The following is a 27,412-nucleotide window of genomic DNA, read 5'->3' on the forward strand; positions in this document are numbered from 1 at the left end:
GAAGGGATTTACGCTACGCCGCCGCAACTTTACAGGCAAGTTCTTTGTGAATCAAGCACTTGCCCGTAAAACTTGCGGCGGTGTAACGTAAATGCGATACGTTACGCCGCCGCAAATGTACCTGAATCTGGCCCTATATTTTTTTTGTATTGGCTATAGGAGGAAAATATAATAGCCTTTAGTCATAGTTAAGTAAAAATAAATGTAGATCAATGCAGCCACATTAATAAGCTTTGCAGTGGCTCACTGGAAAAGTATATAAGTAATTAAATAGATATGGGGAACGTTAGTGTGGGAAAATTGCTTAAAATAAAAATACCCATTCTGAGGAATTGCTAGAACAGTTCACAGTGTTTTCAGGGATGTCATTTTACTTGTTCCAAAGAAACTGCTACCGTGTTTCCCCGAAAATAAGCCCGGGTCTTATATAAATTTTGGCAACAAAAGACACAGTAGGGCTTATTTTCGGGGTAGGTCTTACCATGTAATGTGCTGTCTTCTCTCCCCCTCTCCCTCCCTGCCTGTCAGGAATCCCCAGTGTTAACTGAGTTAAAATGCTTGTAAAATCTTATAATCCACTCTATTACAGTATTATATAATGTACAATGTGTGTGTTTCTGTAATATAATTGTGCCAAATACCTTCTTTATAGCGCCGCTCTACACTTCTGTGACCCGCCGGAGCTCTCGTCCCTGCATTTATATTACAGAAACACACACATTGTACATTATATAATACTGTAATAGAGTGGATTATAGGATTTTAAAAGCATTTTAAACTAGGTCTTATTTTCGGGGTAGGGCTTATATTGCAACCCTCCTGGAAAATAACGCTAGGTCTTATTTTCAGGGTAGGTCTTATTTTCGGGGAAACAGGGTATTAACACACATACTGTTCTGTTGCTGTATATTATTATGAATAAAATTAAATGGTCCCTAAGGATGAGGTTTTGGTTTATATTTACCAAATATCAAACTATGGCAAATGCGCAGATTCATTATAAGCCACATGTGCATACACACAGGATTCACTGTGAACCCATGGTAAATATGAACCCAAACCTCATCCTTAGGGACCATTTCATTTTTGAGTTTGAGTTTAGATCAGCTGGTATAGAGGGGCCAATAAGGGAGATTTGGATAAGCCAGTTCCCTGGCTATAAAAGGGTGGTTTCCAGCAGCCATGTTAACAGTGGGCTTTAGCTGTACTTGGGAAAGCATATGGACTGCAGCTGATAAGGTGCATAGGGAGAGATTTGCATAGGCATTGTAGGCACTGGCAGGTCTCTTAAGCCAGCCATACATGGATCAAAATTCAGTCAAATTTAGTAAGGACCGTTTTCAAATTCAAGGAATTTAAATTCCTGTATGGGCACTGTGATTTACAACAGTCTATCAATTGATTGACTTCTGTGCCCAAATCCTGTTGGATTCCCCCTACTCGATCAGTGCTGCAAGTTATAGTGTATTCTGACGGGGGGGGGGAGGAGTCTTGGAGAATTTGGAGGATGGAGAGGGAAGGGTTTTTACCTTTTTTTTTTATACTTTGTTAACAGTACATCTTGTGGCTAATTCACACAGAATGGGCAGCTGCTGAAGTGGTAAACCAAAGCGGTTTCCTCTCTGGCGGTTGTCTGTTCTGGCTGTGGTGCCCAATTCAGGGCATCACACAGCTCCCTTTTTTTCATTGAACTTTATTTGAAGTGTACAAAAAGTACACGTCATTCATGTGAAAAATATACTACAGCGCTAATTAAATAATCAATTCCACGTGCACCTAAATAAAAAACCAAATAATATAGCTGCTATCTTGAGTGATAACAAATCCAAACAGTGAAACATATAAAATATAAAGAAAAGATGTGGCGCCAATAAAAACACAAATGCCCTGTGGGGCAAAAATGAATATAGACTCAGCAAGGTCAATGTGATTTGAACAGTGAGTACATAAGGAGTGATCAAAAGGGGCTCCACTACATTGAAGGTCAATAGGGTGGGTCCCTAGATCACTGAACAGTGAATATTGAGTGTGTCAACCCAAAACAGCATTCCAGATCAGCAGGAACGGTGAAATTCACAATACAAAAAACTGTGCACATGAATAAAAACAAATGACTGTGGTATTCATAAGGTGTCAGTAATATGTGAAATGGACAATGATTGTCATGAACCACAAAGTCCCATTTCCTGCATGTAAATGGCTTGTATTCATAAAGTTTATACAGTCCAAAGGAACATCAATCTTTTTGGTAAGCGGTGTCTTATCTCCAGAAAGAATCAGCAGTAGAAATAAATAAATTATGCCCTTACCGGATGGAGTAGACCCACATCTCACCGTACGGTGGGGGGTCTTCAAGGCTTGCGTAGGCCGATTGCCTTACAGGGGTAACTCTCCAGACACTCCTAAAGCGCTTTTCCGGTAGGACCTTTTCACTCTGATTAGACCAGAAATCTGGAACTGGTGATGATGATGATGATGTTCCTGGAGGTAGTTGGAGTTCTCAGGGGATCCAGTGTACCAGTATAAAATTAAAAGAGAAAAGAAAACACCTCCTCATCGCATAAAAAATTTATTTAAAAAACTTCAAAATAAGGACAAGCTCCCAAAAGTCTCAAAGAAGGGGATCTCAGTAAACCATTATCACACCAAAAAAGAACAGCACTGCAAAAGCAATCTCAGCATCAAGGCACACACACTTCAGAGAAGGATAAAGTAACTGTGCGCAGTTTGGGGTGGATATGATCAGATGCCCGACCGGTTTCGTATCAAAATACTTCTACTGGGGTGCGTTACGTCACAGGCACCCACAGGCACAGGTAGGAACCCATGAGTAAGTCGCGTGCCTGTGACGTAACGCATAGGGAGGAGCCTGCGATCGAATCCGAGTGCATTGGATCGAGCTGAGGAAACAGCATACTGAGTGGCGTTTTCATGCTTTACTGAACGCGGGGATTCGTGAGTGCATATGTCAATGCTCTGATTACATTTTTTTGATCTGTCATCGAATATTGCGCAATGAGAGTTTTTTTCTCTTTTCTTTCATGCAATCCCTGTCTGTGAGTGCCTGTATCATCTGATCACAGCGGTGGAGGGCTGGATTAGCATTCAGATTGAAGAGAGTGATTTTTTCCCTGCATGGAATCCTGCTAATCACTGTGCACTAATTAAGGACATATTAGTAATTCACAGTTTATGGAGTGTTCTCCCTGATTAGTTTTCTTTGTACGTTTTATCACCTTTTAAGTTAATATTAGCGCATCTATATTTTACACGTCATTCATGTCACTGTACACCAGCGCAATAATATTTCCTAATTGTTTTTCCTAATTGGCTGCAATTGTTTTTTTACAGGCCTTTTTTAAAGTAAACCTTTATCTTCAGTATGGCAATCTCTATCCATATTTTCCTGACCAGGGCAGGGATTGCTTTATTAACCACTTACCGCCCGGTCAATAGTAAATTGATGTCCGGGAAGTGGTTGTGTAATCCTGACTGGACGTCTATTGACGTCCTGCAGGATAACATGGCGGCGCGCGCCTGTGGGGGCGCTCAGCGAGGCGATCGGTGATGCTGGGTGTCAGTGTGACACCCTGCATCTCCAATCTTGGTAAAGAGCCTCCAGCGGAGGCTCTTTACCACGTGATCAGCCGTGTCCAAATCACGGCTGATCACGGTGTAAACAGGAAGAGCCGTTGATCGGCTCTTCCTCACTCGCGTCTAACAGACGCGAGTAGAGGAGAGCCAATCGGTGGCTCTCCTGATGGGGGGGGGTTCGCGCTGATTGTTTATCAGCGCAGCCCCCCCGATGCCCACACTGGACCACCAGGGAAGCCGCCAGGACCACCAGGGAAGGGGGCAACAAGAAAAAAACAAGAAAAAAATGAGAACAATAGATGCCAATCAGTGCCCACAAATGGGCACTGACTGGCAACATGGGCACTGACTGGCACAATATGGGATAAACAAGTGATGCCCAGCAATGCCATCAGTGCCACCCCTCAGTGTCCATCAGTACCACCCCTCAGTGTCCATCAGTGCCACCCCTCAGTGCCCATCCATGCCCAGTGCCCACCTATCAGTGCCCATCTGTGCCACCCATAAGTACCTATCAGTGCCACCCACAAGTGCCGCCCATGAGTGCCCATCAGTGCCGACTATGAGTGCCCAGTGCCGCCTATGAGTGCCCATCAGTGCCGCCTATGAGTGCCCATCAGTGCTGCCTATGAGTGCACATCAGTGCCGCATACCAGTGCCGCCTATGAGTGCCCATCAGTGCTGCCTATCAGTGCCCATCGGTGCCGCCTATGAATGCCCAGTGTCGCCTATCAGTGCCCATCAGTGCCACCTCATCGCTGCCCATCAGTGCCGCCATATCAGTGCCCGTAATTGAAGAAGAAAACGTACTTATTTACAAAAAAATTAACAGAAAAAAATAAAAAAAATTTTTTTCAACATTTTCAGTCTTTTTTTAGTTGTTGCGCAAAAAAAAAAAAATCGCAGAGGTGATCAAATACCACCAAAAGAAAGCTCTATTTGTGGGAACAAAATTATAAAATTGTTTGGGTACAGTGTAGCATGACAGCACAATTGTCATTCAAAGTGAGACAGCGTTGAAAGCTGAAAATTGGCTTGGGCAGGAAGGAGCGTAAGTGCCTGGTATGGAAGTGGTTAAGAAAAAATTTTAATGTAAAAAAAATTAGCAATGAAAAGTGTAAACAATTCAACTCTGTAAATAATGTTTAGAAAAAAAACTGCTAGTGGGTGGAAAATTTTAATATTGGACTTGCCCAATCCACAGACTAGAGGAAGGAGTTAGTATGGAAGCTTAATGGCTTTACTGCGGAGAAAAGGTGGGTAGCCTATGACCACATGATTGTATCTTTGAACCCAGGCATATCTGGCTCATCCCTAATGATTACTTGTAAATGTTTAAATGGAACACTGAAAAATGAGGAGAAAGATTCAAAGTTTTTTTTAAATAGAAAGGAATATGAACTACATTTATGAAGTGCAGAATTAGGCTACTGGTTATATGCCATTTTTCCCTACCACTACCATGTTGGATCTTTTGTCAAAATCACAAAATACATTTGCCAGCCAGATTCACTCACAGAGTTATTTTAGCATTTAATCACCACAAATCTGAGATTTCCATTCTTTAATGTAAATTTAAGCTACAATACTGTTACAACATCCATAGTACTCCAAATGTTAAAGCTCCTAGCCCTTGCCCTTTTTTAAACATGAACTATTGCTTTCTTTTAGTGATCAGCAGTGGATTATAAGTTGCTATAGGGGACCCACTGTGCTTTTAAAGCCTTGAACTGGAGGTTTTTAGACAAAATTCACATTTTTGTTTGTTACTATGCCCCTTCTATTTGCTATAAAATTCACATAATTACTACAATGAATCTTCAGGGCAACGCCAGCAAATGGAGAGGGAATAGGAGAAAATATAGGCAAACAAAACAAATGAAAAAAGCCCCCCTGACACTTTTTTTGAATTCCTATAATACATAAATGTTTTCTTGCAGTGTTGTGGTTGGTCTGGTCACATCCTGGGTCCACCCATTTGTCCTCTGGCAGCCTGTGTGTTGGTATTCCTGGACACTGCAGGATTCATATAGTGACACATGATTGCTGAGCTGTCCAGGGAGGTATGATGACCCACCCCCAAAGGGCATTCCTTTAGTGGTCTGGGCTTGCCCAGTACCATGCAACCCTAAAAATGACTGGTTCTGTATAGTAGAGATGCAAGTCTGTGGGAGACAATCCCAGAGAGGCGGTCAACTTTTACAGTATTCTTTCCTTTTTAATCCTCTGTCCAATACATTTATTTTAGAAACATTGAATCAGACTTAAAAAAATAAAGTGTAAAGATAAAAAAAAAGGAAAACTGTTTCATGTTGATATCAGTTTTTCAACCTTTTGTATGCTAAAGACATGATTGAGAAGGTAAAATTTGACTGAGGAGCTGGGCATACAATGTTTTTTTCCTACAGAGAGAGGAAGGGGCAGAACAATAAAAGAGGGTCAGTGACAGTTTTTCAGAGGAGGAGCCATATCAAATGGAACAGGTTTTCTAGTCTACCATTTTAAATGTTTACTTGAAAGCAGTGTCTTTGGATATGCTTACTCAGCTGTGTTGTAACCAGTATTAAACAAGAACAGTTGCACTTGTTTTGCCCAGTAGACTCAGTATAAGAGCAGCATACCGAACATGTGTGCCATGCACATAAACATGCACTGTCATAAAATATAAGCATGCATATCAATGTATATATTGAGGCAAAGAAAGCTTGTGAGCCTGCCAGATAATTAGTAACTTCCACTCATTATCTTAGATGTATAGCCAACTCTATTCAGTAACATATGGCTTAGCACAGGAATAATTTGTTGTGATTTGAGTATTCTGGACTTGTTACAGGATGGAGAGGCACAGTATGCTAATGTAGCGCAGACATAATGAATCAGCAAGACCCTTTGCTGAAATAAATAAAATGAAGGGCAAGTTCAGCATTGATGGAGTACATTGCATTAACATTTGCAAAAGTGTAAGACAATAGGGATTCCAGTATCAGATTGTCAGTTTGAGCTTTGAAGCATATAGTACTTGAGAGAATAGATTAGCCTTACTGATATGCATGTTTACGTCTATAATCAAGAGCAGCATTACAATATGGACTATGTTGCTTCTATATGATTAATAGTTACTGCTTCAAGAGGAAGCTTGACAGGATGAATAAAAGGATGTCAGTTGTACACCACATGTGTAGTGTCTTAAAAGGATGAAGATGTTTTTGTGAGATTTGCTCTGCTTCCAGCTGTGAGAAAGATGATCAAGTTAAGTTTTCTGCAATGAAAGAGTACAAAGACTTTTTATATTAACTGTGTGGCCAGATGACAATCATGAATGGTGCAAACAAAGGATTTCATTTAATAAAGCATTTGGACAAAAGCCTGTGTTGCTCCTTGCAATCAATGAATTCACAGTGTCATATTTTATTTTTTTAAGTTTGAAACTGGAAATGTTACTGTTACTGGGGCAACACAGACAGTTATTTTTTTAATTTTCTGACATTATAAAATTGGATACACACTCCCTCAGCTACCAATCAGATTTAATCTTACTCTGGAAGACCACGTAGATTTATGACACTCTAAATGTAGCCCTGCATAGTAGTGTAAATTACTGAACATGATGCATGATTCACTTGATTGAATGTTCCTTAGTGTAATAGAAAGAGTCTACTATAAAACACTAACATGTTAACCAGTAGCATAATAGGATAAGTATATAATGTACTATAAATATTATCAATTGGCAGCAAGACTAAATATTATTGACGATACTTTTTTTTTTTTCTGTTTCAATATTTTTATTAAGGCATTTTCAATCTCCACACAACAAAACGGAACAAATAAAATCGTATAAGGAAGCCATATTATCAAAAGCAGTATAAAACATACACAGAACGTATCCTCGACTGTAATATATATGGTGGTAGTCTACGTATACAATGTAGAATTCTCAGTAGATTTCACCATTCGGCATACACAGTAGTATGCCAATCAATCAGAAGTCAGTTAACAAAACACATGTCAAGGCCAACGAAATCCAAGGCAGTAATTGAACAATCAAATGCGTGGAAAGGCAGAACAGTATTATCATCGATAAAAATGAATACATTTTAAAAAAAGTATCGTTTTAATTTAGACGATACTTTTTTTTTTTTATAAAGTATTTAATGTAATCACTTAAATTTTATATAAACTTTAAAATGTTATTTTCAAAAGCAATCAGTATTTTTAACTCTGCAACTAGGAAAACATCTGGTGATCCTGCCATGAAGGTCCTTGTACGTGTATTTCCTGGGCTGTCATATAGACCCTCACATTAAGTCACTCAATTGGAAACAAGTACTGTATGTAAATAACACTTAGGACTTTGTGCCAACTTTCCTGATCAAAAAAAATATTCTAGGTCAATAATGTCAATGATAACTGTCAGACAGCCAACATTTTTATTAGTCCCTCTAATTCTCATAAGACAGGTTTATATTAAGTAAAATATCACAACATTATTGTCAACCCTCTTTTTTATTTTTCACGATTCTGAAAAGGGCTCATTATATTTTCTTCTACTAAAGTTCTACCTGTGTATTGAAATTACATTACGATGGATCTTGTAAAAAAAATCTGAAATCAAATGAATCTGTCTTTCATAATCGTATGAGTGAAATTCCTCACATTCTTTTATATATGCATTCATGAGAAATGAGTTATGATAACTTTGAAGTCTGTCTACTTGAAGCTTTTATTTAGTATTCTTTGATCTTCAACCATTAACCAACTATTTTGTTAACAATAATTTCTAAGTTTCTCTTTGTGACATCACTTTTGTAACAACTAGCAAATCCAGGCTCAATTTAATTTTTTTTTGCTACAAATTTTATTTTAAAGTATCTCATAGTATTGGAATGTTAGTAGCAGAAATGTAAACAACTTTAACGCCTGAAAACATCTGGCTACCATAAATACACAGCTCACTAATGCTGGCTATTTGTTGAGCTGTCCCTATACCCGACCATGCATACTGTTCTACAGTGTCAGTTACAACTTTGGCCTTAACTTTTTATAAAAAAAAAATTAAACTTGCTAAAAAGCAGAAGGAAGCAAGATAAAGACTTGTCACTAAGGATGGACAGCCTGGTCTAGCTGAACTTCTGAGTTTCTATTTATTGCAATAGGCAAAGATTAAAAAAAGGAGTCAAGACAGACCAAGAAAGTACTCTTTTTTAAATCAGGAACAACTTTATTGAACAAAAAAAAAGGAGCAGGTAAACATACACTTGTACAAGTTCCCAAAGCAGAACATCAAAAACTGGCAGCATGTTCAAAAACAGCAGACCCAACAGGACTGAATATGCTAAAATACGCAAAATATGACAAAGGCTATATCAAGAAGGTAACTTGGTGGTATGGGATTTTTAATTGGCAACAAGAATACAAACGCAATAGTCCGCAACATATTAAAAGACAACAAAAGAAAATATACATAGATTCAAAACCACCATATATATAGTACAGCACATCTTTAATGCTTAAAGTGGAGGTCCACCCAAATTTCTTTTTTTAAAAGCCAGCAGCTACAAATACTGCAGCCGCCGACTTTCAATAAATGGATACTTACCTGTCCAGCGCGCCCCCACAATGTCAGTAGCCAAGGCAGAGCAATCGCTCGTCTCTCGGCTGCCCCCGCCGCCATCCTCGGTTCCCTACTGTGCATGCGTGAGCCGAGTGGTGCGCCCTCACTGGTCCCCGCTGTCTCCTGGGACCAGTGTGTTTTCCAGAAGACAGCGGGGGGTGACGCAAAGGGGCGTGACTCCCGTGGGAGTCTTTTCCCAGAAGTGGGTGCAAATACCTGTATTATACAGGGTACCGGAAAGCGGATGTTCACTTTTTGTGTGGACGTCCGTTTTAAGGCTTACAAAAAACTCCAACACGTTTCAACTCAAAAGTTGTAAGCTTTCTTTAGTTGGTTTGTATAGTGGTATGATGCATAGAATTACTGAGCATAACATGATGTAGGATAGAGGCCTTTACTAGGGGAAGTTACATGACAGCATCCAATACAGCACAAGGGATGCAACAAACTCTCCATTTACTGACCCGGCAGATCACCTTAAAAAGGCTCAATCAAAAAGTATCAGGACAAATTGCAAAAAAATCCTCCCAAGATGCCAAGAGGTGACATAAAAGGGTTCAATAGAGTTAACCTGAATGGTCTCAAGAAGAGTGGATCAGAATTCCAAAAAAGGGGAAGGAGGATAAAATCCTGCAATCAGCCAAAGCCATATCACCACATTTATGGACATTAGGAATTCAACAGCTGTTTGCTGTTGGATTTTGGATGCCTATTGGTGTGGTGCTGCAGGGGGTGGGAGTACCAATTATTTTTCAGGAAGGATTTGTCAATGTACCTGTGATACATTTTGTTGTGGCACAGGTATATACATATTCTCATGGTATGGGCTGGCAATCCGAGGCCTGCTGTCAGGGAAATGGCCGTAGAAGAAGTACTGGCAATCTTGCCAGTAGAAGAAATGGGTGCCATAGGCACATCATGTGACAGGTGGATCCTCCTGCTGGCCTATAAAAGGCTGCCACTGTCTGATCCAAATTGCTGGATTGTAATCAGCCTTCCTGAGTTCCCGAGTCTCTGTACTACTGCTGTTTGGATTTCCTGTTGTGACCCAGCTTGTTCCTGACCTGTCTGATCCGCTCTCCTGGTTTGACCCCCTGACTTGCTTTACTGACTTGTTACCTTCTCCAGCACCTGATCCCGGCTTGTTTCACAGACTTTGCTTCAGTTTTCTGTTCCTGCCTGTTTTCCAATACCAGACCTTTGGCTTGTCTCCGTTCCTGCAACCTGCATCTCCTGCCTGGATCCACAGTGTTTGATCCCCAGCCGGCTTCCACTGTTGCTCCTTGTGCACACCTTGCCAAGTGTTAGAGGATTCCTAGAGACTGCAGCCCAGCTGTGTTTCCTGTATTCTCCAGTATTCTTCAGGCACTCGCCAGCTCTTCTCTCCTGGGTCTATCTGGCAACCTGTGCTTCTCTGGGCACTAAACCCTCTGTTCCCAACCTCAGAGGTGTACTGCACTCAGCCGCAAGGGGAGCCCTCTCAGCATTTCGGCCTCTAACCAGGTACGTGACACCTGCACTTTATCATTTCTTGGAGGGTTTGATTGAGAATATAATTAGTGATAATATAAATGATGATAACCTTTCATTTACTTATTTGGTGGCCAAGTGTATTACCTTTCTTGATCTGAACATTTCCATTGAGGAGAATGGTCAAATTTCCACCTCCCTGTTCAGAAATCAAACAGCAGGCAACACTGCTGATGCCACTGCGTTATCTTGATTCTATTTGCTTTTACTTGTCTTGTCAAATGTGAGTGACCATTTTATATTTTATTTAATAAATGACCACTTTTTAAACAAAATTATACTATGTGGCTCAATTTCTCTCCTTAACATATGTTACACTGGGAGGATTGTGTATGAAGTGACGTTGCTTAAACCTATGGTGGATACCCATTGATGTCAATATAGTGGAATATTGTTGCCTGGTCTCACTGCCTGGCCCCATTGGAAGCTGTGCTTGCTGTACCTCTCCCTGGGTGTGTTACACCAATAAGCTCATTCGATCCTTCAGGCATATGCCCTGCTGGGTCCATATGGTCTGGTAAGCCTTTGATCTTCATGGTGGTGGATTGCCTACAGACAACTATATACAGAGTCACTTTTATCACAGTGGATCAATTTTGGACTTTATATTTTATTTGTTCACTAGCACTTTTTTGGTTTATTTCCATCTTTGGTGCTTCACTTTGTATTTATATTTATTCATATAATATCGATTTATTCACTATATTCATTTGGTGCATTTTCAACCTACACATATTTTGGAACTTGTCCAAATTTTGAATAACACAATTTTGTTCAGTCAATGATTGCCTTATATTATCAATTTGATTATTCATGTGCATAGTTTTCATATTATGTGTGCAATTTAATTAGATTATTAAGTATAACACGGAGGTTATATCTACACTTACATATCTTTTGAGCATACCTAGTGTAATAATTTGAGCGCCACACTTTCTCTTTTCCACTTGCTTTATATACTATATATATAATATATTCATTATTGACAGCGCGGTTTTCCTTTCACCTTTATATTCATTGAACACTATTTTGAGGATGGATAGTGCCTATTTAAGGGCACTTGTACTAAGGATCACCTACAGACAATATCTGAGGATCAAACTTAACTGTTATAATGAACAGGACTTTAAAAGGGAGGCCTCAGCCCTGAGAGATCGGTTGTTAATGAGAGGCTATAGTAAATTATTACTGAACCCCCACAGTCAGAATTACTGCTTGGAGATAAACAAATGAGCAACAAAGTAATACACTAAAATTTGTAACCACCTATACCTATAATCATGACCAAGTTAGGGAGGCATTTTCAAAATTCTGGTGCCTTTTGAGCACTGATGAAGTTAAAAGCAAATGACATTGTGTTTAGATGGAATTCCTCTTTAAGAAACAGGTTGGTTTACAGTTCTGACCCCATCCGAGTGGGGAAGGGCATTTACGAGGCTTGTTTAGATAAATAAAGAATTCTCCAAAGCCACATTTTTTCCAAAGTCAACCAAACGTATTGCCATTTGGCGCTGTCAAAGGCTTTGTTGGCATCCAGTGAAAGGAGTGCCTGACCTCCGTGATTATCTGCAGTTTTTTGCATATTCATATACAGCCTGCGAAGATTAACAGCAGTAGATTTATGTGGCATAAAGCAAGATTAATCAGATTAATCAGAGTAATAATGCTAGTAAGCAATCTCTTTCCAAAGCTTGCTGCCTCAACCTCCGCAACATCTCTAAACTATGCCCCTTTTTAACCAATGAAACCACAAAGCTCCCGATTTACTCCCCTGGTTATCGCTCGCCTCGACTACTGCAACTCCTTCCTCATTGGCTTACCTTTAAATAAACGAACCCCCCTTTAGTCCATCATGAATGCTGCTGCCAGACTCATCCACCTTACAAACTGCTCAGTGTCTGCTACCCCTCTTTGCCAATCTCTCCATTAGAAGCTACTCCCCCAACAAATTAAATTCAAAATACTAATAACTTAAAAAGCCACAACTCTGCCCCATCTACATCACTAGCCTAGTCTCAAAATACCAACCTAATCGTCCTCTTAATTTTTCCCAGGACCTCCTGCTCTCTAGCTCCATCATCACCTCCTCCCATATTCGCCTCCGGGATTTCTCCCAAGCCTTTCTTATCCTCTGGAATTCCCTACCCCAATCTGCAAGACTGTCTCCAAATCTATCCTCTTTTAGGCAATCCCTGAAAACTTTTCTCTTCCGAGAAGCCTATCCTCCACCTAACAACTGCACTTCTATTTTTCTTCATCAGCTCATCCCCAACAGCTATTACCCTTTTGTATCACTTGACCCTTCTCCTAAATTGTAAGCTCAAATGAGTAGGGCCATGTGAATCCTCCTGTATTGAATTGTATTGTATTTGTACTGTCTGCCCTAATGTTGTAAAGCGCTGCGCAAACTGTCGGAGCTATATATGCTGGTGAGATAAACGTGGAAGGTCAACCTGGGTCAATGTGGGTTGAGAGAGGTGAGTTTGAGGCTGATATAAATCTGAATAGAAACAACGCGTCAGAGGGAGCGGGGTCACCCATACACGTCATTGGGTAACCCCCAGGCTTTCTCCTCGTGTCAGAGAGGGGGTGGGATCACCCATGCATTTAAGGGGTGGCCCCGCCCTCATCTATAAAAGAGCTGTGACACCAATTGAGCATCATTTAGCCTGGCGCCTCTTATGAGGCGGTATCATTCGTAGCGTCAAGGTTTTTTTTTCTCCGTATCGCTCGAGACAGGATTACATCGTTGGAACCTTTTTTATTTATTTTTTCTTTTTAATAAAGGACTTATCCCAGACTGTCTCCTGTGGTTTTTAACATTTTGACACTTTTTTTGTGAAATGGTAGGGGTACAATGTACCCAGTTACCAATTCACATAGGGGGGCGGGATCTGGAGTTCCCCTTTGTTAGAGGGGCTTCCATATTCCGATAAGCCCCCCGCCTGCAGACCCCCACAACCACCGGGCAAGGGTTGTGGGGATGAGGCCCTTGTCCCCATGTTGAGAGCATGTGGCCTGGTACAGTTCAGGAGGGGGGGCGCTCTCTCGTCCCCCCTCTTTTCCTGCAGCCTGCCAACCCCACACCATTTTTCTTTTTACAAAATGGCGCAGGGTTCCCCTTATTATCCATACCAGACCTGAAAGGCCTGATATGTAATTTGAAGGGGACCCCCACGCATTTTTTTCTTTAATTTTGGTTTGGGGTTCCCCTTAATATTCATACCAGACCCAAATGGCCTGGTAATGGACTAAGGGGGAACCCATGCTGTTTTTTTTTTAATGACTTATCTGTATTGCCGGCCCCTGACAATTCATTATGGCCGCAAGTAGTTTTAAATGATTTTTTTTCCTTTAGAAATGTCATTTTGTGCAGGGACTTTTCTAAGCACGGGAAACATACGCTACTTTACAGGCATACTATAGACACCTCCGGTACACAATTTAACGGAATATTTCACTTTTATTGTTTCACTTTAAGCATTATTAAAATCACTGCTCCTGAAAAAACTTCAGTTTTTAAAACTTTTTTGCATTCATACATGTCCCCTGGGGCAGGACCCAGGTCCCCAAACACTTTTTATGACAATAACTTGCATATTAACCTTTAAAATGAGCACTTTTGATTTTTCCCATAGACTTTTAAAGGGTGTTCCGGGGCCTTTCGAATTTGCCGTGAACACCCCAAATTGTTCGCTGTTTGGCGAACAGGCAATGTTCAAGTTAAACTCATGTTCGACCCGAACAGATAGCCCATCCTGAGTAGTGACCATAATCCTCTTCAGGGGGGGTCACACAACCCCCTGATGTTCTAGGATAGCACAGGGACCTCAGTCGTGGTTGACATTCAACAAAGACATGTGATGAGTTAAAGGAGTCATCTCCACTGCAGTAGAGGGCAAACAAGAGGAGGAGGTGTTCAGGCCAGGTGAAGAAAAAGTAGTCGACTATCAATCGGAAGGCTGGCATAAGGAATGTCCCAGGTCTCATGCAAGTGCAGGTCAAGATGCTCCAGAATAGTACATATTGAACTGTAAAAGAATACAGCACAAACGGTGCCAGAAAGCCATAGCCGGGATACTAGGTTCCCTTGGCCTCACTGGGTATTTCCAAAGGCCAAACAGTCATCATAGATGTGGTATACATGGCAAACTCAGGTATGAAAAAATATTGGCGTAGTGATAAACCATGGAGCTGTGGTAATAGTGTAGAGAATTGGGTGTCACCAGGAATGAGCAGTTCCTGGTCTATGGCCTTCCAGAAAAGTTGAGACATAGTGTAAAGCACAACTGAAGGGTAGGACTCCCCAGGTCTGCAGTGACATGCCAAAAAGATGGATTCATTGGTATCGAGACAGTTGGAGGCATCCAGAGCTTTTTCAAAGAAATGCATCTGACCCAGGGCAGCGACCCACAATCTAGATCAGTGGTTCTCAAAGTTTCTAGTGCCGTGACCCCTTGATAAAATGTCACAAGTTGTGGGGACCCCTAACAGTAAAATTATTTCCGTAGCATGGGTTGTCAGCATCCAAGGCAAGACAAGTAATTTGCGCCCCTAACCCATGGACATGTAGCACTTCCTGAGTCTCTTCCACTAGTACAGTACTAAAACCCCTTATGGTACTTTTTAGAATGTGCCACTTTCTCTTTGTTCTCTTTTTTTTCCCCTTTTATCTCTCTCTAAGCTAATTTCTTGCCCGCCCCATCCCCCTCTCTAGCCGTCTTTCCTGTTCTTTCTCTCCCCTTTTCTTTGTTCCTCCCCCTCTTTTGCTCTCCCTTCCATGTATTCTCTGTGTATTCCTTCTCTCACTCCTTGGTGGGGGAGTGGTAAGAGTGGCAGTGCTGGCGGGGAGTTGGAATGAGTGGCAGTGCTGGTGGGGGGGGGGGGGGGGGTGGGATCAGTCTCAGTACTGGGGGGAGTTCTGATCAGCAAACTTAGGTGCTCTTGATCAAGGTCATCTGCTGATCTGAGAACTGTAGTGGGGACTTTTAATTGGCAACTATAATCACAGGTAGTGTTGCTCACCGTCTCTCTGGCTCACTGTGTCTCTGAATTTGTGGTGTCTTGTTGCTATGCCAAAAACAGGAGATAGGGTCTCCTCCAGCCCCTCCCACTTCACATTCCTCACCAGTCAGCTGACCTCTAGTCTCTGTCCCCCACTAATGCTGTGAACTGAAAGGAGCGGCTGCGAAGAGACGGCGTGGGCAGCCAAGGGCTCCAGGAACAGCCCTGCTGGGCAGCCGCGAAAAGGCTGGGAGAGCAGTGCAGGCTTCAGGAACAACCCAGGATTCGGTGACCCCCTGGCAAATCATCATTCGACCCCCGAGGGGGTCCCGACCCCCTGGTTGAGAACCACTGATCTAGATGGATAAAGCATGGCGCATGTTAGTTGCAGCCCCTGCTCCTTCCCTGTAGGGTGGGAGGGCCTTCCCAGTTTTCTCACAGTGTATTTTGGCTTGTCAGCAGATCCACATGCAACGCACTGCAGTAGAGGAGGCTAGATGCCATCTTAGAGTACAGGGGCTGCCACTTCCTTGCGTTTTGGGTCATCATGGCTGTAAAGGGTGTCAGAGGCAAACAGAGAGAAAAGACCATCAGCAGACACAAGCAAAGCTAAAAGCAGCAAATGCTGGTAACAGGATCAGTGAAGGATCAGAGTCAAGAGCTCTGTGAAACATGTCTGCTCACATGCCCTATGCAGCCACGTCCCCTACTTGGATTATTCTAATTTATAAACGTTCTACAGTCAAGGCAGAAACATAATATTTATTACTTTAAGTATGTGCCTACTGTCTGAAATAAGGGTTATTGAGGAAGAATGCACCTTTTGTAAGATAACAATTTTTTGCTTTCCACACTTAAAATGTTGAAGCCTAAGGAAGCAATAAGGAGACACGTCACTAAGGATCATAAGCTTGGTTCAGGTAGGCTTCTGGGCTAGACCTATGAGATCTGCACGTGTGAAGTGGTGTTGGCACAAAAATATAATGGAAATTAACCTATCAATCTCCTATTTATTGCAAAAGGAACATTTACGGACAGCTTTGTCCGTAAATATCCAGGAAGGACAACAACTGCTCCAAAAAAATAGCCCAGGGATCGGCTTTGGGTCAGTCCTGTAGCCCACTGATCAAAGGACGTTTTCTATCAGCACCATTTGACAGAAGCCAAGATCCGCTTTAGTTAGTTCTAGAGCTCCATTTACAATCTTCAGAAATCCCCTTTGGGCAGCTATTGTTGCCATTACTCATTATTTGGCTGTTAACCAAGCCATCATCAAAGCAATCTAATTGGCTGTGTGTTTGTGTAATACTGGTGCACTCCACAACCATTACATATGTTTTGGTGAGCTGCACATGCTTCAACTAGCATCTGGCATCTTTGCCCTGGGCTCTAAATTGCCCTGCCCCGCCACTGGTAGGCATTCACTCAATTTTGCTGCAAAAGTGGAAATACCCTTTACACAGAGATTCCCGAGGAAGTTAAATGAGGAAACGCATAGAACGGAATAGACATCACGTATACGCAAAGCGCTGGTCTCTATATACTTTCTATTTTTTGTTTATGTACATTTTAATAAAGTGCCTGACTTTATTTTAATTTAATTTAAATATAAACACATTTAAACAAATGCTCCAAATAACATAACGAAATTCGGACGAATTTTGGAAACTTGGACTGAAATTTGAATCAAATTTTTCGTTGAACTCCAGTCGAATTCTCACTACACATATTGCTAAAATCAAAGACTGTGTGTGTGTTATTGGAGTACCATTTTGAAATAATGCTGTTTTTGTTAAGCCAAAGGTGATTTAAAAAGTCATTGTAATCATTTGAAGATTTTTCTTTTGTTTGTTTACTTTGCTGCATTCGAATCGAAAATAATGCAACATTTTAATTTCGAATGATTTGAAAATTTATCGACTTGATCGTTTAGAATTGAGAAAAAATGGTAAATTCAAAAATTCTGAATTCCGAAAACGAATTGAAAAAAATCAACCGAATTTAACTACACAAAATGACTAGATTAGCGAATCAAGGCGAAACAAAACACATATTTTCATCATCTACTTATTGCTGTCACTGGACGGTGACAATTCCATTCATTTAAAGTAGTGGTGATCTGTACTTTTAAAGGTGTGGCTAAATGGCAACTGGTATGTGAGTGTAATACTGTATGATAAGGTTTCTGGAATGTTAAAACATGCTATACTATAGTTGTATTTTTGTTTTTGATACCATTTCTGAGCATTTGAAGAGTGAAGAATATTTTTGATCCTGCGTGTATGAATTTAATGTAAATTAAATAAGGGGTCATTATTTTCTGGTAAGGCTTTTTTATCCATCTGAGGAACACTTAGCACAGAGGTGGAAAAACCATGGCATTTTTATCATATAGACTTTTAAATCATTTTTGGACAGTTTCTTATTGATTTCACATACATTAATTGGTTTACACAGAATGTCAGACATTCCAAAGATCGTTTAAAAGCCATGTTTCATAGCATTGTGAATAGGGATAGAAAGGGATTGATCCATTCGCATTAAAAGGAAAGTAACTGAAAAACTGCACTTCTGTATTTATTAAAGGGGTTGTAAAGGTTAGTTTTTTATTTTCTAAATAGGTTACTTTAAGCTAGTGCATTGTTGGTTCACTTATCTTTTCCTTAAATGTTTCTTCTAAAAAAAAATTATTTGTTTTCTTTGTCTGAATTTCTCACTTCTGCTCCTCCTCCGTAAGGTGTTCAGTAAGCTGTTCTAAATGACTTTCCACCGCTAGGATGATGGTGGAAAGCTTACTGAGGAGAAACAGGAAGTGAGAAATTCAAACAAAGAAAAAAAACATTTAGAAGGGAAATCAAAGGAAAAGATAAGTGAACCAACAATGCACTAGCTTAAAGGAACCTATTTAGAAAATAGGTTCCTTTAAGCTAGTGCATTGTTGGTTCACTTAAATTGTTATTTTGTCTATAAGAAATTCTCTGTGAATTTACTAGCTCACCTATGATTGACATAACGCTACAACAAAGTCCTATTTTACTGGCGTGGCTAATACCCACTCAGTTTGTTCTGTCCAAACTATTTAGAAAATAAAAGAGAACCTTTACAACCCCTTTAACAAATATGGTACTAGTGCTTTGACGATTTAAGATTTCATTCACACATACTGGTTTATAAGCCTGTGCTGATCATAAACACACATTTGGAGAAAAAATAAAAACAAAACACAAACGGTACACAGAAGAATGCTTGGCTATTGCTAGTGCATCTAAAAAATTCTGATTAGGCCAATTAGTTCAAAGTAAATAATATTCTGTTGAGGAACAAGATATGTAAAAGTTTTTCCTTTGTTGAGAGAGTGTCTCCAGTAATCATATTCACCAGTACTAGATTTTTTTTTTTTACACAAGGGATTATATAAATGGCACAAGAAATGTTATTTACTTAATACAATGTAGATGTGGGAAAATACCCAGGAATTAAAACTCTACATAAAAAAAACAAAAAAGTCCTTTAAAATATTAACTTAACAGTGATGACACTGAGGTTTTTAGATACGTGGTTACACATCCTGCTCCCCTCACTTATGTTGATGCCCAAGGTTCAATTATGACTCCTTTTTTCATAGCAGAGGAAGGGTTATATATACAAAATATGCACCGGCTTATCTCCAAGGACTGTTTTCATAAAGTTTACAATCCTTCATTGCAGAGCTAGTTCCTAACACTGAACTGAATGCTCTAAGCAGAACTGTGACAAACACTGGGCCAGATCCACGAAGCGCGGCGCTTCTTTCCGGCCGGCGTAGTGTATCTCAGATACACTACGCCGCCGTAACTTACAGCGTATTTCCCATATTCTCAAAGAATTTGCGCCGTAAGTTACGGCGGCGTAGTGTATCTGAGTCGGTGTAAGGGCGCGCAACTCAAATAGGTGAGATGGGGGCGTGTTTTATGCTAATACGTCTTGACCCGACATAAATGACGTTTTTTCTGAACGGCGCATGCGCCGTCCGTGGGGGTATCCCAGTGCGCATGCTCGAAATTAACCCGCAACAAGCCAATGCTTACGATGTGAACGTAATTCTACGCAAAGTCCTATTCGCGAACGACTTATGCAAACGACGTAAAATTTTCAAAATTTGACGCGGGAACGAAGCCCATACTTAACATTGAGTACGCCTCATATAGCAGGGGTAACTATACGCCGAAAAAAGCCTTACGGAAACTACGTCAAAAAATGCTCCGGCCGGACGTACGTTCGTGGATCGCCGTATCTAGCTAATTTGCATACTCCACGCGGAATTTGACGGAAATGCCACCTAGCGGCCAGCGTAAATATGCACCTACGATCTGACGGCGTAATAAGACGTACGCCAGTTGGATCTAGCCCAGCTTCAGGCGTATCTTGTTTTGTGGATACAAAACAAAGATACGCCGGAGCAAACTAGCAGTAGATACGCCAGCATAACTGCTTTGTGGATCTGGCCCACAGTGTCCAATCACTGCCCTCTTCACAAACTTGGGACAAATAGCTGGTCAACTCACGTCATGAATACACAACAATGACGCTCTCAGCCTCACTCTGGACAAAGATTTTCCAGCTTGCGGGACTACAATCTAAGTGCCAAAAGAGCAATTGTCAGTGGGTTTAGTTAACTAAGCAACTGACTCTTTACGCTGCCACCAATGTTCACAATATTAGCAATAGCAATGACTTTAGAATGAATGTCTGTAACACACATTGTCACCATAGACAGGTATATCCAGAGATTTACACTATAGCAGTGCTCTTTAGAGACAGTAATGCATTAATGCATTCGAGACAAGTTTAACACTTTTCAAAATATTGTTTAATAATGAGAGGTAAAAATGGTGCAAAGTAAATTTATATATATTTACATAGAAAACAGGCATTACAACGGAGACAACAATGCAACAGCAAAACAAAGGGGTTGACGAATGGAAAAATAGGATTTTGTGTACTCACCGTAAAATCCTTTTCTCTGAAGTCCATGGATGGACACAGCTCCTTAAGTCTTGACAAGTGAGTTATGTTCCCTGTTTACAGGAGAGGACTAGGCAGAAACATGTTAAATGGTTAAATACATGTTACATTAACAGAGTTGAACAGCCCCGCCCAGGGGGCGGTCCCTCCAGACATAACCCTCCTCACTGCAGCTTGCAGCCTCAGTTCGTAACAAGCAGTACAAACCTAAAAAGGAGGGGTGGGAGCTGTGTCCGTCCATGGACTTCAGAGAAAAGGATTTTACGGTGAGTACAAAAAATCCTATTTTCTCTTATCGTCCATGGACGGACACAGCTCCTTAAGTCTTGACAAGTGGGACGTCCCCAAGCAGTGTCAAAAAACGAGGGGTGGGAAATATATCAGTAAAACCAATTTTAACTTCACCCCAAAACAAGCAGAGCTCCTCAAATGGAGGAGATGCAACTTCAAACGGCCGCCTGCAAACACTAGCGGGCGAAAAAAAGCATCAGAAGATGCACTCACAGCAACCATGTAAATTCTGGAAAGGCTGTGAACGGACGACCAAGTCGCCGCCTCGCACACCTGAGACCGACGCATGTTGTCGGACCGGAAAAGGGGGGCCCGCCCCTTAAGAACACAGGCCTGTATGACAGCCTACCTGATCCACCGAGAAATGGTGGGCAACGAGATTGTCAGTCCCCTTTTGTGGACCAGACACCGACACTAAAGAGTCAGATCTTCCGAAACTGAGCAGTAGCAGGCTAGTATACCCGCAAAGTGCGTCCCCCGCCTAAAGTATGAAAGGCAACCTCCGTAGGATGCGGCGGCCGAGGACAGAAAGATGTGAGAAACAATGTCCTTATTCTGGCGAAAAAGCCGAAACCACCTTCGGAAGAAGGGTAGGTCGCGGACGCACCACCACCTAAGGCTATGAAGGATCAAACATGGCGGCTTGCAAGACAAGAGCGCCAACTCAGAAACCCCTCTGTAACAGAGGTAAAAGCCACTTAAAGGGGCCACTTCTGAGGTAGTGTCAAGAGAAAATCTCTCTGATGTTTCCAAAAGGAAGATTCCCGAAGAACCGAGAGCGCCAGAGTCAAAACTCATGCGGGAAAAGATGGGCCAAGGGGGGGGGGTAAGGTATAGGGTAAGCCCCCTCCACAAAAAAAGGTACCCACCAGGGAACGGCCGCAGAAAGGCCACTGAAAGAACACAGCCAAGGCTGAAATCTGCCCCCAAACGGTGCTCTAAGCTAATTTTTTGATCCACCGAGCTGTAAAAACAGCAGGCCGATGGACCCCGAGTACGTCCGTGGACGTCACTCCATCTCTTTGCACCCAGAGATGTAGGTCCGCCAGACACGACGGTAGGTTCACCGGAAGAAGACTACCGTGCCCTCAGCATTGTTGAGGTGACCGGGTCGGACAGACCCCGGTCCCTTAAAGTCTGGCTTCCAATAGCCCTGTTGAGCAAGTCAGTGACTGTACAACAGGAGGAAGTATGGGACCTCGAGACAGGAGGACCTCCTGCCCTGGCTACCGCCAGGGTACCTCCGCTACCAGGCGGCCGAAATCGGCGCACCCAGGATCTGAAGCTATTAAAGTCGTCGGGATTCCTCAGCCTCCACTCTGTGGGGAAGCCACTACAATGGGGGAAAGGCATAAAAGTCGCCGAGACAGACCCCACAGGGCCACCAGCGCAACTTGCACGTCTGTACCATATCGCTAGATCTGGCCACTAACCTTGATACCCCTGTGGCTGAGACGAGTGGCTAGGAGATCCATGCCCTGCGAGGCTCACCTCCTGCCGGGGAGTTGACTCCATGTACCAAGACCAGTTGTCCTGATTCAACATCAGGCGACTCCAGTAGCCCGCCTGCCGGCATACCTGATGGTAGCCCGAAGCCACCGGCGTGGCGTTGTTAGGTTGAATCAAGATCGGACGACCTTGCAACCCCCTCGACCATGAGGAGAGGCATAGCCTCTCATAGTACCGCCCATAGTACTAGGGCAAGTAACGGTAGACAAGGTCTACGGCACCTGGTATTTCCAGGTGGACTCCCACCCAGGTGCTAACCAGGCCCGAGCTTGGGCAGTTACCGAGATTGGGCGCATATAGGCCTGTGTGGTCGTAGGTCCACTCACGTCCAGCGACTCTGGGCCGACCGGACCCCCCAGACGCCCTCACAACCCTAGAGGTTGGCGTCCATTGTAATCTCCACAGAAGGGAAGAAACCACCTCCCAGACCGAAAAGTCAGGGATCCCAGCCACCAATTCAGAGAGACACTGACTAGGTGGCGTACCTGAATCTGATGATTCAGAGACCAGAGATTCGAGTCGTAGGCACTCCAAACTGAGTCGGAACCAGGGCCGACTCCAAATGTTTAACACCCACCCGAATTCACGGAGGGTCCGAAAAGCCACAGACACAACCTCTGAGTCAGGAAGTCGTCTAAGTAGCCACGACAGCAAAGCCTCGCTGTCCCAACAAGGATAGGATAAGTGCAAAACTCCTTGGTGAAAATCATTGGTGGCGCCCAACGTGGGGCACGAACCCACGACCCTGAGATTAAGAGTCTCATGCTCTACCGACTGAGCTAGCCGGGCTGCTGGCACCAGTTCAAAAGGAAGGCCCACAACTGACCGTGGGCATCTCCATCGCGAGGCACAGAAAAACTCTATGACTTGCGCAAAGTTGAACAAGCATGTATGCGTCCTTATGTCCAAGGACGCCAGAAAGTCCCCCGGATGGAGCGCAGCTAAAAAGCTATATAGGTAGCAGCCCCATGGTGGGTCGTACCTATGACCTTTTGCACCGAAGTGCAAGTGGCTACCCCACTGAACGAATGGATTCCGAGCGGACCTACCCATCATTTACAAAGACCTTTAGGTCCTTGAAGCCCAAAATCGGATGGATCATGCCCATCCTTGGGACCGAGATAGAGTCCCTCAAACCACTAGTCCTGCGGAAAAGATAAAATCACACCGCAGCTTAGCAAGTCCCATACTGCTCAAAGGCAGACCGAGCCGGGAGAGGGAGACACGAGGGAAGAAAACTGTTCGGTGGATCGGAAGGGACCCTATCTAGTACCCCGAAGATACCACCTCACAGACCCACTGTCGGAGGGCAGGGAGGTTCACCGAGCTGTTAACAGCAAAGGCGACCCCCCACTTAAGAGACGGGCAGGGGAAGCTACATACATTGGCGGGTTCGGGTGCCGGCGCAATTGGCTTACGCACCCAGGGACGGATCAGCCCCCCAGCTGAGCCCTTGTCGGCCCAGGAGGTTCGCCCGCGGCCCCTGACTGACGGAAAAAGACCGCTTTGGAAAAAGAAGGACCCGGCCCACGGCGGGGCCCCTTCCCCCTGGAAGCCTGAGGGAGGAGAGCGCTCTTCCCTCCAGTGACATCCTTGATAATGTCAACCAGCAAGGACGCAAAGGTCTCCCACCCAAAAAGGGTAAATCAGTCAGGGCGTATGTTAGAGACCTGGCCAGCAGACCAGCATTCCAACCAGAGAAGGCGCCATCTCAGAAACCAAAGCCCTGGATATCAAGGGCACGGCATCCAGTGAAACATCACAGACATATACAGGGCCCTGGACCTGCAGGTCCGTTAGCCTAACAACTTCGGGAGAGAGTAAAGTACTCATTGCATTGTCCGGGAATCGAACCCGGGCCTCCCGCGTGGCAGGCGAGAATTCTACCACTGAACCACCAATGCATTTATCCACCGTATGGTTCAAAATGCTCACTCAGTGAGCGACTGGGATCCAGAGTAGTGGCCACAATAGGCCGCAAGACAGACCCCAGCATGATAGACATGGAACGGGTCAGAACTTCGGATCTTCTCAGTCAAATTCATACAAGCGGGGGTGTCCCGCAATAGGGGGGGGTGGTCACCTATACATGACGCCCGGAGGGTCCACCACCGGAGGAGAAGCCCACTCTCTTAAAAGGCTCCCCTCAAGGGGCACCGAGCCGCCAGGCGGTGAGGGACTACAAAAGCCCTCAGTGGCTTTTCTCATTCCGCGTTTTTTTAAAAATTAGCAAGAAAGGGCACAGAAGGAAAACCTACACAGAGCGGTCTGATTTGTGTGATCCCAAAAAAGACCAAGCCCTCAGCGGAAACCCAGCTGCACTATCCAGCTACAGGGAGTCCCGTACAGCAGTGAGAAGCGCACCTCTAAGTGCCTTATCCTGCACCCCCAGGTATCTGGTCCATGGCTCCATCTGTGACAGAGCATTCCCCAGGGGATAAGAGGGGGGGGGGAGGAGGGCACTCCTTTGACCCCTGCCCGTCCACAGTCCCCCACCCTGGCACCAAGGTGTCCAGGACAAACAGTAAAAAACCATCTGTGGGATCCCAGGTGGGGAAGGACCAGATACTGACTCCAATAGAGCAACCCATACACATAGTGTTGTATATTTACAGAAGCTCCAACACCCTATGCAGGGCAACTCACCCTTCGCTGCGCTGGTCGGGGGTATAACAGGGGACTCACCGAGGAGGAGACTGCCCAGCGCGCCATCCGCCCACAGCACACGGCGTGTGGGGAGGAAAAAATACTGTGAGGAGACTGCGGCATCCGAGGGACTTGTGTGTACCGTAGGATTCAGCACTAGGGGTCAGCCAAGATGGCCGCCGAACGTCCTCGGAGCGCGGCTACGGCAAAATGGCCGCCAATGGGAGTTTTCAATGCAATTGAAAACCACCCCAAAAATGGCGCCAGAGCCGGCCGAATGGCGGCAAAACGCAGCATTTAAACAGCAAAAGCCTCTAAGGCTTTTAAAAATGTAAAAAATTAAAAAATACACACAGAAACCTCACAGAAAAACTCAGGCCAGACACAGTCCCCTCAGGGAGCCCCCCCCCCCCGACAGCGGCAAATGTTTGCAATGCAGCAGAGGGAAAGGAGCAGGGGAGGGAGGAGAAAAGGCCCCCCAAACCCCGGGAATGCCCAGCCGTACCAACCCACCTAAGCGGGAGGGACTGTACTTACCTCAGAGCGAGCATTCGCTGACGCATTCCTGACAGAACTACAACCGCAATGGAGGTAGCTGTCGGCCCGGTCCACTGTGAGTGAGACAACACCACAGCCCAGTCATATGTGGACCTCGGAGCAAAGCTCACCGGCCACCTCAGGAGTCATGAGGTATGGCGTGGCAGACCAAGCCTCTTTGCAAAGGTGTGTCCACGCATGCTGGTCGGACTGAGAAGACTACAAGGATCTATAATATCCAGCCTGTCTCTCAGCCGACAGTTGAAAGAAGATTCTTTAAGAAAAAATTTAAAGAAAAGAAAATAAAAGAAAATTTCTCCTCAAGGCGCTGGGCCCAAAGGGAGCCATACGTCCATCTCCTTTGCTAGGCAGAACAAAACTGAGGCTGCAAGCTGCAGTGAGGAGGGTTATGTCTGGAGGGACCGCCCCCTGGGCGGGGCTGTTCAACTCTGTTAATGTAACATGTATTTAACCATTTAACATGTTTCTGCCTAGTCCTCTCCTGTAAACAGGGAACATAACCCACTTGTCAAGACTTAAGGAGCTGTGTCCGTCCATGGACGATAAGAGAAATACTTTTAAAGTCTGGTTCAGCAGAGTCCAGTCAACAAGCAAGGTGGTACAATGGCTCTCATAAGACTTGACAGCTTTTCCTTGGTTTGATGTCAAATGAGAGCTGTCAAGTGTGTTTGCAGTCCCTTTTCCTGGACCTCGAGGGCAGTGTTGACAGAAATGGCTTGACCAATCACCAGTTATAAGGTGTGGCTGCTGAGATGTCATTGTGTTTATGACCATACACCAGATGCAGTTTTATACAGGTATTATTATATTTGAATACCTATAGTCTGCTAACTTGCATATTATTGTCCAACATAGAATTACCTGTTGAATGCATAAAAATATGAGGGTTGTTGGATGTCTACTTTACCTAGGAGGGAAATTGGGTCGGTTACACTTATAATACTTACTAGGATAGAGATGTTTGGGCCCAAAATGCTGCGAATTAACTGATAGAGGTAAATATGTAATTATTCTGGCTGTACTGCTATTATACCATGAGTTATGAAACATACAGAAGTTTTGGGTTCTTTAGGAGGAGGTAGAATGACTTTGGCTAGATATCTATGATGGGGAATTAGGAAGACGGATGGGGAATTAGGAAGACGGATATCTGCTTGCTTTCCCAATTACTCAAGCTTGCAGATTTGACCATTGTATAACACCACATAGACATGTATTGGGGTTAGATTCTGCTAATCCTATGAAGGTACTGATAAGAGGTTTTAAAATGCAGCTAAATGCTGTGTATTGTATACACTAATATCCATGTCCTCACATGAGGAAAGGTCATTTCTGCTCTGTTTTATATTCTGAAAAAAATGGCATATATGACCTGGGACCTGAAGAATGTGACTGCCACACATATCTTTTTGTGTGCCCAGTACACAATATCATTATAATATTAACTTAACATGCAACGGCACTGAGGTTTTTAGATACTTGGTTACACATCATGCACTATGTTGATACTCTAGGTTCAATTAGGATTCATTTTTTTCAGAGGAAGGGTTATATTATAATGTTTTTAAATATATTTTTATCTATCACCTGTTTCCTTGATCATATGCAACACCTTGCCTAGAGCATGTACATAAACTTTGTAGGTGGAACATATGATCCATA

At 43.3% G+C, this 27,412-nt stretch overlaps 1 long non-coding RNA gene and 2 other non-coding genes across 3 annotated transcripts in view; all 3 read right to left on the reverse strand.

Annotated features, from left to right (window-relative positions):
* The window catches only part of LOC120947059, a 228,328-nt gene that overhangs the window by 74,004 nt on the left and 126,912 nt on the right, over positions 1-27,412 (reverse strand). The gene's annotated exons all lie outside the window — the stretch shown is intronic.
* TRNAK-CUU lies at positions 23,263-23,335 on the reverse strand. The gene has a single exon. It is a non-coding gene; the product is annotated as a tRNA-Lys (tRNA).
* On the reverse strand, positions 24,380-24,450 carry TRNAG-GCC. Its single transcript has one exon. It is a non-coding gene; the product is annotated as a tRNA-Gly (tRNA).

Source organism: Rana temporaria, chromosome 8 (assembly GCF_905171775.1).
Source record: "Rana temporaria chromosome 8, aRanTem1.1, whole genome shotgun sequence".
NCBI lineage: Eukaryota > Metazoa > Chordata > Amphibia > Anura > Ranidae > Rana > Rana temporaria.